This window comes from Lethenteron reissneri, chromosome 18, assembly GCF_015708825.2.
Source record: "Lethenteron reissneri isolate LAM-NWPU_2019-01 chromosome 18, ASM1570882v1, whole genome shotgun sequence".
Classification (NCBI taxonomy): domain Eukaryota; kingdom Metazoa; phylum Chordata; class Hyperoartia; order Petromyzontiformes; family Petromyzontidae; genus Lethenteron; species Lethenteron reissneri.
Window position 1 is genome coordinate 1,399,652 of NC_083796.1, and position 14,027 is coordinate 1,413,678.

Here is a 14,027-nt window from a genome sequence, read left to right on the forward strand (position 1 = left end):
ACTTCTTTGGCACCGTACATAGCCAAACGCACTAAACGGAGGTGCGATTACAGTGCTGTTGGCTACGATGTGTGGTGTGCTGTGTTTTTTTAAATGTACGGCACATTGTGTGGCAGTGTGGTGTGCGTCATGGGTCGGATATGGGTGGGGTGTGTAAGGGTGTGTGCTATGTGATGAATGGTCTGGTTTTGTATCTTGTGCTATGGATCATGTGGTGTTATGAGCCGTGTGCTATGCTATGGGTGGGCTGTTAATGGCAGTGTGGGGTGCTATGAATGGCGTGCTATGAATGGGATGGATGTTATGAGCTGGCTGCAGTGAATGGCGTGCTATGAATGGCGTGCTATGAGTAGTGTCCTATGAATGACGTGCTTTGAGTGGTGTGCTGTAAATGGAGTGCAGTGAATGGTGTGTTATGGGCTGGCTGCTGTGAATGATGTGATGTGAATGGCGTGCTATGAATGGTGTGCTTTGAGTGGCGTGCTATTAATGGTGTGCAGTCAATGGATTGATATGAGTGGTGTGCTATGAATGGGATGTTATGAGCTGGCTGCTGTGAGTGATGCACTGTATTAGGCTGCGGTTTCACCATTTTACTTCAACTCCCACCACTAATGGAAGAGACGCGACCTCCTTAATAATTGACGCCTTTCTCCCCACCTCCCCCCTTTTTCCCCTCCATGGGCCCATCCCCACACAGCCCCAGCAGCCTACTAACTCACAGGGTTCTAGTTCAACTCCAGACCCAAACAACCAGCACAGATGACTGTGGGTGAATTCTCAGGCCACGTGGTTGTTGCCCCAATGCAGCCTCCGCTCAGTGGGAGGTCGCTTCTCACTGCTGCCCATACCCCCCAAGATCTGGAATTTTCTTTCCCTGGCCACCCGTGCTGTCGACTCCATGTCCATGCTCAGGCCCAGGCTCTAGGCCTTCCTCTTCTCTTCCTGGCTGATTCCACTGTGTAACAATTTTTTTTTCCTGGGTAGTAAATGTTATTTCCTAATTGCTTATGCCTCAAATGTATATACATGGCTATTATTCCCCACAAACTTTGCTTATGTGACCAGGACAGTGATATTTTGAAATTGACCTATTTTCCAGAACATTCCATATAGATTTAATGCGGAGTAAACTTGGAGTAACTTACAGAACATTCTAGAACTTTCCAGTAATATAAAAAGTAGTATAAATACAGGGGCCTTAAGCCCACCAGTTCAGTTTAGTTCCAGCTGCCTAAGTGGATGCATATCTGATTTTTCTGAAATGGCATCAAGAGGCTGCAAGCATCCGGCAGATGTATTTTGCTATGTCTGCGGCCAATTTATCAAGACAAGAGTGAAAAAGTACTCTGTAGAAGCAATTTTAAAATGTTTTACAATTTTAAATGTTATTGAAAAAATATATCATATACGAAAAATGTTGCGAGAATCTCCTACACATTAGCCATGGGTGAAATAAATGTATTTTTTAGGATGGTACAGAGGGGAAAAGAGAGCCATGAAGTTTGCTATCCCAAGAATTTGGCGGGAACTCACTGACCACTCAAGCAACTGCATGGTGGACCCTTACAAACGTTGGACTGGCAATAATGCACCTGCTATCACGTATCCGGACCTTCCTTCATCCATCGCCCCGGTGCCACACTGCCATGAGCTCCCCATACCCACTCCTCCGGAGAGAAAGCAGCCGTCTTTAGAAGAGAGCAGCAAGTCAGAGCGAGGAAGACGTGGAGCTGAGGAGAGAGAAACCCATGCTACCCCAACCAAAAAGACCTCAACGACTTGATCATATATCTTGGTTTCACTAAGTCCAATGCCGAGCTTTTAACATCTAGGCTCTAGCAGTGGAACTTGTTGGATAAAAGTGTGCAAGTCGTTGATCTGAGGAAGCGTCACCAAACTTTTTGCAGCTTCTTCACCCGTCAAGATGCTCCATAATGGTAACAAGTACCCATCTCTTCCCCTGGCTCACTCGGTGCACCTCAAAGATTATTACAACAGCATCAAGACCTTGCTGGACGCCTTGAAGTATGAGGAGTACAGCTGGGAGGTCATCGGAGACTTCAAAATGGTGGCATTCCTGATGGGTCTCCAAGGCGGTTTTACCAAGTTTCCCTGCTATATTTGCCTTTGGGACAGCAGGGAAGCCAAGGCGCACTACCACAGGCAGGACTGGCCACAGCGGACCGAGTTTTTTGTGGGGAGGAACAACGTCAAGTGTGAGCCACTGGTGGACCCCCGGAAAGTGCTGATGCCACCACTGCACATCAAATTGGGCCTTATGAAACCATTTGTCAGAGCTGTAGATAAGGAGTCGGCAGCCTTCAAGTACCTTCAAGACTACTTCCCTAAGCTGTCTGAGGCAAAGGTCAAAGCCGTTGTTATCGTCGGACCACAGATAACGAAGATCCTGGAGCGCAATGAATTCCCCATCACTAGTAAGGAGAAAGTGGCTTGGGACAGCTTTGTCGCAGTGGTTCGTAGCTTCCTGGGCAATCACAGGGTCGAAAACTATGTGGAGCTGGTTGAGACTCTAGTGTAGAACTACAGCACAATGGGCTGTAGGATGTCCCTCAAAGTCCATATCCTTGATGCTCATCTTGATAAATTCAAGCAGAACATGGGAGCGTACTTGGAGGAGCAAGGCGAGCGCTTCCACCAGGATATACTGGACTTTGAACGCCGCTACCAAGCACAGTATAACGAGAACATGATGGGAGACTACATTTGGGGGCTGATTCGTGAAAGTGATTTACAGTATAATCGTAAATCTCGAAAAACTACTCACTTCTAAATTTTTGAAGTCATTTTTGTATTACGTTAGTATAATACATACATGTTAATTTTCATTCATATTATGTTTTTTTCTGACTTTATATGAACGAAAAGACACCAAATTCTCCCGTTTTCTAATAAAAAATAGGTACATTTCAAAATATCACTGTCCTGGTCACAAAAGCAAAGTTTGTGGGGACTAATAGCCATTTTCTATACTTTTTATACATAAGCAATTACGAAATAACACTTACTACCCAGGAACAAAAATTGTGTTCCATAGTGTTATGTCTCCCATAGACTTGCATAAAGACCTATAGACTTGCACAGAACCATAAATTCACACCGAGACCCATAGACTCACATGGAGACCCATATACCCACACAGAGACATATAGACCCCTACCGCCTCTTTCTATAAAATAAAGGCAGCCAGCGCGTTTGTATGGCGTCTTGCAACGCAGTCACATTGAGTGAGATGCTGCTACATGAACTCACATTGTACCGCAGTGCATTTCATCATCCTTTGAGGGAGGTTAAATCGACGACTGTACCACTTTGTGGATGGACTGGCCCCCTGCAGCCCCCCTCAACCCTTCCAATCGTGGGAATGTGGAATTGCGACTTGGTTGGGGTAAGTTTAGTGGCCTGCACCCTGCTTGGCTTTGACGCTAAACGTGGGTTTCAGAGGATCGTGTTTATATCCGCGTCTGTTTGTTTGGTTGTTATTTTTGTTGTCTTACCCCCCCCCCTCCGGCCCCACGGCCCCTGACGCATGAACCCAAATTAGCATCACGGTGACGGCTGCAGCCGCCCTGGCCTCGGCTGCAGCCGCCACCTGCCGGGAGGGCAATGCACGGCCCTCACCCCAGCCCTGGCCTCAATCCGGCAACACACGGCCCTCACCCCAGCCCTGGCCTCAATCCGGCAACACACGGCCCTCACCCCAGCCCTGGCCTCAATCTGGCAACACACGGCCCTCACCCCAGCCCTGGCCTCAATCCGGCAACATGCGGCCCTCGCCCCAGCCCTGGCCTCAATCCGGCAGCGCGCGGCCCTCGCCCCAGCCCTGGCCTCAATCCGGCAACGCGGGTCCAGCGGCGGAGCCTCTTGCCGCCTTCGTTGTCGCGGAGGTTCAGCGGTTCAACATTCCAGCGGCCGCCCTGGTAAATACTTCGGCTGTATTTGCCGTTATAATACTACGACTTACAGTGACCACCCTGGTAAATACTGCGGTTGTATTTGCCGTTATAATACTACGATTTACAGTGACCACCCTGGTAAATACTTCGGCTGTATTTGCCGTTATAATACTACGACTTACAGTGACCACCCTGGTAAATACTGCGGTTGTATTTGCCGTTATAATACTACGACTTACAGTGACCACCCTGGTAAATACTGCGGTTGTATTTGCCGTTATAATACTACGATTTACAGTGACCACCCTGGTAAATACTTCGGCTGTATTTGCCGTTATAATACTACGACTTACAGTGACCACCCTGGTAAATACTGCGGTTGTATTTGCCGTTATAATACTACGACTTACAGTGACCACCCTGGTAAATACTTCGGCTGTATTTGCCGTTATAATACTACGACTTACAGTGACCACCCTGGTAAATACTGCGGTTGTATTTGCCGTTATAATACTACGATTTACAGTGACCACCCTGGTAAATACTGCGGTTGTATTTTCCGTTATAATACTACGACTTACAGTGACCATCCTGGTAAATACTGCGGTTGTATTTGCCGTTATAATACTACGACTTACAGTGACCACCCTGGTAAATACTTCGGCTGTATTTGCCGTTATAATACTACGACTTACAGTGACCACCCTGGTAAATACTTCGGCTGTATTTGCCGTTATAATACTACGATTTACAGTGACCACCCTGGTAAATACTGCGGTTGTATTTTCCGTTATAATACTACGACTTACAGTGACCATCCTGGTAAATACTGCGGTTGTATTTGCCGTTATAATACTACGACTTACAGTGACCACCCTGGTAAATACTTCGGCTGTATTTGCCGTTATAATACTACGACTTACAGTGACCACCCTGGTAAATACTTCGGCTGTATTTGCCGTTATAATACTACGATTTACAGTGACCACCCTGGTAAATACTGCGGTTGTATTTTCCGTTATAATACTACGACTTACAGTGACCATCCTGGTAAATACTGCGGTTGTATTTGCCGTTATAATACTATGGCACGCCGTAGTATGATTACCATGGCGCGTCGTAGTGTTATTAATTTTACCCATAGGCTTTTACTACCGATGTTATGGTTGCTACTTGGTGTGGGTGGTCGTCGTGTAGGCATCGTACCGAGAGGCTCGAACCCAAAATAAATTAATTATGAACTCTATTATTATGATTTATGCTTCTAATTTGCCGCTCATCTCAAAGTCTTTCCCAGTGACTGCCATGGACACGTCTTGACCATACGCAGACAAATACATGGCAACTTATCACGCAGACTCGGCTTTTATTCTCCTAATTTACAAAAAAATATCTCAAACTTCCAACTCCAAAAAGTCTAGTATAGTGAACAGTAAAGTTTAGAAAAATTAAGACTTATGTATACAAAAAAAATGGAAACTCCATACAATTAGCGTAGTCGAACGTGAGTGAACGTGGTGACTGTGTGAGAGAGTGTATGTGTGTGTAGTCCTGACTCTCCCCTAGGTCGACTAAGCCTCAAATGAGTACCTGGTGCGGTGTGAAGTAAACATCGCCACTAGGGAGGCAAAGATGGTCGGGTGTGGTGCTGGACACCCACCCCCTCGTGTGCCATTCCGGCCTTCATCGGTGCTACCCGCTAACAGCACTTGCCCCATCAGTCTGTTAAGGCTACACGGGGGATCTTTGTCTTTATTCTCCCTCCTGTTCTGCATTGGTTCCCTCTGGGCTTCTCAGGATCGCTCTCACAGCCGACAACAACAACAACAAAAAAACGTCCCAAAGTAGCAGGACCCTCCTGAAAACATAATCGGAATCTGTATTTATAATAGAGGAGGAATCTGATGAGCTATAAAGCTCTTTTTCACAGATGTCCAGTGAAACGAGACTCGAGGCTTTCCTGGGTGAACACGTGCAGCCTCGGTGCCTTGCCCTTCGCAGTCTAAATGAGCCAAAGTGAGTCGATGGAAAAGAGCAAGTCCATGAATCTCCTGCCTCAACCGCTTGCCAACAACGCGCCTCGATTTCCTCCAAGCTGCAGCAACAACAGCGGTGATGAATAATTAACGATCGTAATAAACTCGCCCTGCCTATTTGTGGGTTACTCAATGCACTTAACACACGGACACAGACACACAGAGTTACAAACAAAAAAACAAAGATCCCCCGTGTAGCCATAACAGACTGTTGGGGCAAGTGCTGTTAGCGATTAGCACCTATGAAGGCCGACACTGTGGCACACGAGGGGATGGGTGGCCAACAACTACGCCCGGCCGCCTTTGCCTCCCTAGTGGCGATGTTTACACACAGCACCAGGTATTTATTTGAGGCTGAGTCGACCTAGGAGAGGCCCATGACCAGTTCAGATAATCGTCACTGGTGTTAGCCGTGAGAGGGAATACGAACCCGGGTCACTGGGTTTCTAGAGCAGCGCGCTAACCGCTGCACTGCCGCTCCAAAGACAAAGATCCCCTGTATGGCCTTAACAAACTGTTGGGGCAAGTGCTGTTAGCGCTCCCCACGCGCACACACATGCACCTGCAAACACATACACACACCTGCACAAACACACACGCACCTGCACACACACACACGCACCTGCACACACACACACGCACCTGCAAACACATACACACACCTGCACACACACATACGCACCTGCACACACACACCTGCACACACACACACGCACCTGCACACACACGCACCTGCACACACACACACGCACCTGCACACACACACACGCACCTGCACACACACACACGCACCTGCACACACACACACGCACCTGCACACACACACGCACCTGCACACGCACCTGCACACACACACACGCACCTGCACACGCACCTGCACACACACACACGCACCTGCACACACACACACACACACCTGCACACACACACACGCACCTGCACACACACACACGCACCTGCACACACACACACGCACCTGCACACACACCTGCACACACACACGCACCTGCACACACACACACACACCTGCACACACACACACGCACCTGCACACACACACACGCACCTGCACACACACCTGCACACACACACGCACCTGCACACACACACACACACCTGCACACACACACACGCACCTGCACACACACACGCACCTGCACACACACACACGCACCTGCACACACACACACGCACCTGCACACACACACGCACCTGCACACACACACGCACCTGCACACACACACGCACCTGCACACACACACACGCACCTGCACACACACCTGCACACACACACGCACCTGCACACACACACACACACCTGCACACACACACACGCACCTGCACACACACACACGCACCTGCACACACACCTGCACACACACACGCACCTGCACACACACACACACACCTGCACACACACACACGCACCTGCACACACACACGCACCTGCATGCCGTTGAGCGCCACCCAGCAGTCCTTGGGGAAGTCCTGCAGCATGGGCACGAGGAACTGCAGACAGCCGTCCCAGTGGCACAGTAGCAGCATCATCCCGATCAGGTTGAAGATCCGCATCACGGCGCTCGCCAGGTCGTACGTCATGTGGAAGATCTGCCAGATGCAGGGGGGGGTGGGGGTGTACAAAGATAAGTACACAACAACAACCGCCATTCGCCACTAAGTGGCGGTGACGTCACCACGGCGATTGTGCTCGGCTATGCGCACGTTGAGGCCACGTGAAGTATCGAACACCCGCTGGCAGGAGGTCACGGGACAGATCCAAGTGCCATGAGTCGACTGACTGAGATGACTGGCTGATGCACCACCTGTGCCCCCTACTGTGCCAACTTGCTGTGCTTTAGCCACCCGGCGCACCGCTCGTTGTTGTGACGTTCGCTGCTCTGCCCTCCGTTGTTGTTGGAGGGCGACTGCCTCCAACTGCCCAGTAGCGTCCTGCACGAGGCTCCTCAAAAGAGGCCGATCTTGACACTGCTGGTACCAGTCATCGGAAAGTCCACTCAGCTCCATATCCTCTTGTACCACATCACTCCATCTCTTCTCTAGCCCGTGCCGCGCCCGTTTACCTCCCTCTATCTGGCCGAACAAAAGCTGTTTAGGCATGCAGTTGCCGGGCATGCGGGCTACATGACCCAGCCAACGCAGCCTTGCCAACCAGAGGAGCTCACTGATGGGACTTTGTCCAGATCTTTCAAGGATATGTAGCTCCTCACACAACCCACCTGGTTAAACCCAGGATCGATCATAGGCAGGCCAGCCTAAATGATTATAACCAGAAAAGATTTTCCATTAGGGGTTCCACATTTCGCAAGCATAGAGAAGGGAGGGCATGACTGTGGCCGAGAAGACCTGAAGCTTCGTGTGGAGCGACAGACCAGGTAGCTTCAACACAGCATTATGCAACCGATGAAAAGATAATGTCGCTCGATTTGGAGTAAGACCTCTGCTGTCAAACCGGAGCCGGTCATAAGCACACTGCCCAGGTATGGGAAACTCTCCACTCTCTTCACAACTGCCCCATCACCAATTGGGAGTTGTGGGGGTGGAGTATCTGATGGTACAAAATACCCAGGCAGGTGCTTAGTTTTGGTGGGGCTGAGATGGTAAGGATACCACCTCTCAGTCGCGCACTCCAGGTTCAGCAGCAGTACCTCCAACTCCTCTGAGTGAGCAGCAATTTCCAGAGCATCAACATATGTAACATGATTGACCAAAAGGGAGCCATCCCTTGACTGCACCCCTCTGGTACAGACATCGAAAGCTTCACAAACTACGTGGTCGAAATAGATTTTATATAATGTGAGAGCCAGAGGACATCTCTGTCGCACCCCAAGGTGAACAGGGAATGGCTCCGACTCCCGGCCACGTAGTTTTACCCGGGCCTGCTCACCATCATGAAGGTCCTTAATGATTGTGAGAAGAGAGTCAGGGACTCTGAAAGCACGAAGAACAACTCAGAGCCCAGGCCTACTGATGGTATCATCGGCCTTGACCAGGTCAATAAAGCAGAGATGTATGTCTTATTGGAATTCCCTACACCTCTGCTGTAGCAGACGGACAGAAATTTGGCATCTGTGCAGGACCGCATTTCCTGAAATCACGCTGGGGCTCCGGGAGCCTAGCCTCAGCGTGCCTAGCAAGGCGATGTTGAATAATCCTTGCCAGGACCTTTCCCGGCACACTAAGCAGGGAGATGCTCCTGTAGTTGTTACAGTCTGTGCGGTCCCCCTTCTTAAAGAGGGGGGCCACCAGGGCATCCTTTCAATACTGTGGAACTCGTTCAGTGGTCCAGACTGTTGTTATGATGGCATGTAGGACAGTCTGTGCACAAACGGCCTTCAGTACTTCCTCAACAGATGGCACCTCAGCCAGCCACTCACAGGGGGTGAATACTTCTACTTCTGGGGGTTGGAGATTGGATCACCGTTCTTTCACCTAATGATGGTGATAGGTGTGGTGCTGCAAGTTACTTTTTTGATGGAATTAAACAGTGATGTGTGATCGCGGGCCACTGAGGCAGATTCCAGCCGCAAGCGATGATGAAATTCTCGCTTGCAACTTTCATAAGCTAGCTGAGACCAAGCTACTATCGGTTTGAATGGGGTCCTGCGTGTACACCCACCACCGGAGTGGAAATATGGCAGGCGCATCTTACAGATGACAAGTCGATAGTCAGTGGGCAGATCAGCTCCACGATAGGTCCTGGTGTCAAGGACATGGACCTGTATCTGCTGTTCCGTCACTATATAGTCCAGCAGATGTTCTCGCTTGGACCCGGCATGCATCCATGATGTTATGTGGATGTGCCGATGCTGGAACAGCGTGTTGGTAATTACAAGCCCATGGGCTGCACGAAAGTTTAGCAGCCTCCTACCGTTGATATTGAGCTGATCTGGCCCATGCCTTCCAATCACTCCAGACCAGGTGCCAGCACCATGACCAACTCGAACATTAAGTCAACCAACAGGATGACTCTATCCCGAGGGGCCACTTTAGCTAGCACCTGTGACAGGGGGTCATAGAAGACATCTGACTCATAGGCCTTGCCTGCATCCCTCCACTGATGTTCATCTTTGGTGGGGGCATAAGTAATCATAACCACCACTCCTCACCTCTGGTTGATGGGAAGGCGAGCCCAAAGCAGCCCGGGGCTTACAGCTTCCCACACCTCACCGCCATGCTCCCATGCCCCCTTCATTCTTTTGTTAAAAAGAAGTGCCACTCCCTGTTATTTGGCAGTCTCCTGTCCCGAGTAGAGGACTGTCGACCCTTTAAGGTGGCAGGAGACAGAGACGGTCCACTGGACCTCCTGAATACCACAGATACAGGCTGTACTGGTCCAGCTCCCCACAGAGGAGTGGCAGCTTCTTCTCTGCAGTGAGCGTTGGAACATTCCACGTTGCCACCTACACCCCCCGGAAAGGAGTTTCACCCCATCCGTGTGGTGATCTACCAACCCTCGCTGCTGTCTCCGCAGTGCTGGGCTACAGGCAGCCGCGTGCAGCACAGATACCACCACCACCCGCCCGACAGCGTGCCGTGTGGTGTCACTAGACGACGGTCAATTCAGAACTTTCCCGGTCTCGGTGTCTTTCTCCACGTGTCTCTCTGTCCCCCCTTCTCCTCCCACGCGTCTCTCTGTCTCCCTGTCTCCACGTGTCTCTGTCTCCCTGTCTACCCCACGTGTCTCTCTGTCTCCCTGTCTCCACGTGTCTCTCTGTCTCCCTGTCTCCTCCCACGTGTCTCTGTCTCCCTGTCTCCCCCACGTGTATCTGTCTCCCCCACGTGTTGCCACGGAATGCGTCGCACCTGCACGGAGAGGCGTTAATGAGTGCGAGGGCACGCGCCTCCTCCCCCCCCTTCCCCCCCCCCCGCCTCTCACCCACTTGGGGTAATTGGCTCCACAGAATGACGCGAGGGATTACTCACCCGTCTCTCCACCCCCTCCCTCCATCTACATCTTCCTATCTCCCTTCATCTCAATCTCCCTCTCCAATGATGATAATGATAACACTGTGTAACAAAAAAGATGTGTTCCTGGGTAGTCAGTGTTATTTCCTAATTGGTTATGCCTCAAAGGTACAGAAAATAGCGATTATTCCCCATAAACTTTGCTTTTGTGACCAACACAAAAGCAAAGTCAATAATATACTCCATTAATAACACTGTGTCACACGTTTTTGTTCCTGGGTAGTCGGTGTTATTTCCTAATTGCTTATGCCTCAAAAGTACAGAAAATGGCTATTATTCCCCATAAACTTTTATTTTGTGACCAGGACAATGATGTTGAAATTTTCCTATTTAAATGAGAAAACGTGTGAATTTGTGTCTTTCTTTCACATACAGTCCTGGTCACATAAGCAACGTTTGTGGGGAATAATAGTCATTTTCTATACTTTGTAGGCATAAGCAATTAATAAAAATAACACTTAGTACCCAGGGACAAAATTGTGATACATAGTGTAATTATTAAATCATACTTACTTTGGCGGCGAGATGTTAACTACCTTGCCTGGTATACAGGAGGTCGTGTGTTCGATCTCGACCCTGGCGCCTGCTGCTGTATATTTGGAGTTTGCGTGTCTCTCTCCCCGTAGTCGCATGGATTTTTCTCCGGGCCCTCCACATTTAGAATCAACATCACGTGTTTAGCGTATTTGGCTGCTATACATTTCCACGTGAAAAGCCACTTCGTTGAGCTATCATTTGTGATGACCAGGTCGCTTCTGACGAAGAGCCACATAGTTCAGTGGGCCTCAGCTGCTACGATAAATATCGTTTTTAATTTCAGTTCATATTGCTTACTCATCCAGGATGGGTTTTTATTTTTTTATGTTTTCAACCGATGAACCATGATGACATCATGGAACCTGTCTTGCCAATATCAAAATATAAGAATTGGTTTTACCCTTTCTGGCAATAAAATAGAAGATGATGAGAAGGAATCGTGTCTGCATTAACCACACATACTTGTGGTGAACATGCAAACAAAAACATCTTAACACCTTCTGTTTCATTGCCAGAAAAGGTAAAATCAATTCTTATGTGGACGATGATGAGTCGTGTTTGTTTATTATTCCCTTGGGTGGAGGAAACTCCACACCTTGCGCGAGGGGGCAACGCTCTATCCCCGTGCAGACGTAATAAACAGAATGGCGATTAGTCCACTTGCTGTACTGCCTTCTCCTGGCGAGTCAGGGTACGGCTCCTCCTCAACGCCCACCGTTAGGGAGGGAGTCCCACAGCATCTGCGTGTGATCCACCAACACTAGCTGCTGCATCCAGTGCTCGGTGACAGGCCACGTGCATAGCCACCAACAAACTCCCTCCATACACAGAGAGGTGTGCAGACAGGTCCACGCACAGGCGAGTGTACAAAGACAAAGGTCCCCCGTATAGCCTGAACAGATGTTTGGGGCAAGTCCTGTTCACAAGTATCTATGAAGGCCGGCACGCCACACGAGGGGGTGGGTATCAGCACCACGCCCGACCGCCTTTGTCTTCCCTAGTGGCGAGGTTTACACATCGCACCAGGTACTCATTTGAGGTGGAGTCGACCTAGGGGGGAGGCCGAAGGCCGCTTCAGATAATCGTCACCGGTGTTGGCCGCGAGCGGGGAACCGAACTCGGGTCGTCGGGTTCGTAGTGCGGCGTGCTAACCGCTGCGCCACCGCTCCTCGCTGGCGAGGAGCGGTGGCGCAGCGGTGAGTTGACGTGCACACCCAGGTGAGTGCATCGGCGCTCACCTCCTCCCACTGGTGGATGTATCGGATGAGGCGGGAGAGTCGCAGCAGCCGCAGCAGGCTCAGGATCTTGGCGAAGCGCACGATGCGAAGGGCGCGCGCCGTCTTGTACACGTCCGAGTCGAACCCCCGCTGCACGATCAGGTAGATGTAGTCCACCGGGATGGACGACAGGAAGTCCACCAGGAACCACGTGCGCAGGTACTTCCTCTGCGTTGGCGGACGTGCGCACGGGCGCACGGAACGGATGGACGGACAGCGGGATGGACGGTGAGACGCGCAGGGAACGGACGCACGGACGGAGCGATGGATGGATAATCAGATGGACAGACAGATGATATTTAAACAGACAGATGGACCAACAGACAGTGTGATGGAGAGACAGACCGACTGGCAGATGAATAGACGGATAGGTACATGAACAGATGGACACTCAGACAGGCAGACAGATTGACACATGGATGAATGAATGATCAGATGGACAGACGAACAGAGACGCAGACAGACGGGAGAGATGGATGGGCAGACAAACAAATGGACAGAAAGACAGTCAAACCGACGGATATACAGGCAGATGATGACATTCATGAATGTGGAACTTCTTTCGCACCGTACGTAGCCCTCCGTGCTAATCGGGGGTGGTCACGCAGAGGGGGGCGGGCGCTGTGATGAGACTGCGGATTCGCGGTTGTCACTGCCGCGTCATTCTCGCGGTGTCATTTCTATCCTTCTGTAATAAAAGGACTCAGACACTTCTTGCTGACTCCGTGTCCTTTATTTGGGGTTCGCGTTCTCCTTCCCACACGGCACTCCTCCTGAGACTCTCTCCCTGGCAGCCCCACATCTGCCTTCGCTCCCGTAGCCTTCCACGCTCCTGCAGCTCCGCTGCAGGCTCTTGGTACAGCCCTCTGGCTGCTCCCCCAGCAGCTCCATCTCTGCTCCCTGTTCCTCCGTGCGTGGCGATCTCGCCACCTCCCAATGTCAGCCCTTCGTGGCCTCTATGGCTATCTCGCCATTTCCTACCTCAATCCTCCACTCTCTCTTCCACCCCGCTGGCTGGCGCCGTCATGAGCCCCTCAGCCACCAGGCTGAGGCACGGCGACCACCCAACGTGTTCACCACCCTTCACTCCCCCGACTGCCCCAGATGGCTTCCTGTCTCCCCACTATAACTTCTCCCCCACGTCACCCTGACTCCTCCCTCTTGGATCGTCATATCCGCCCCGCCCATTTACGCCCGCATTACACTTCCATGAAAATCAATCTTAAAATACATGAACACAGAAAGAGAAGCATACATAGATAGAGACAGACAGC

The 14,027-nt window shown here is 50.5% G+C and overlaps 1 pseudogene; it reads right to left on the bottom strand.

Annotated features, from left to right (window-relative positions):
- Window positions 1-14,027, bottom strand: part of LOC133343673 (potassium/sodium hyperpolarization-activated cyclic nucleotide-gated channel 1-like) — a 49,397-nt pseudogene that overhangs the window by 14,661 nt on the left and 20,709 nt on the right.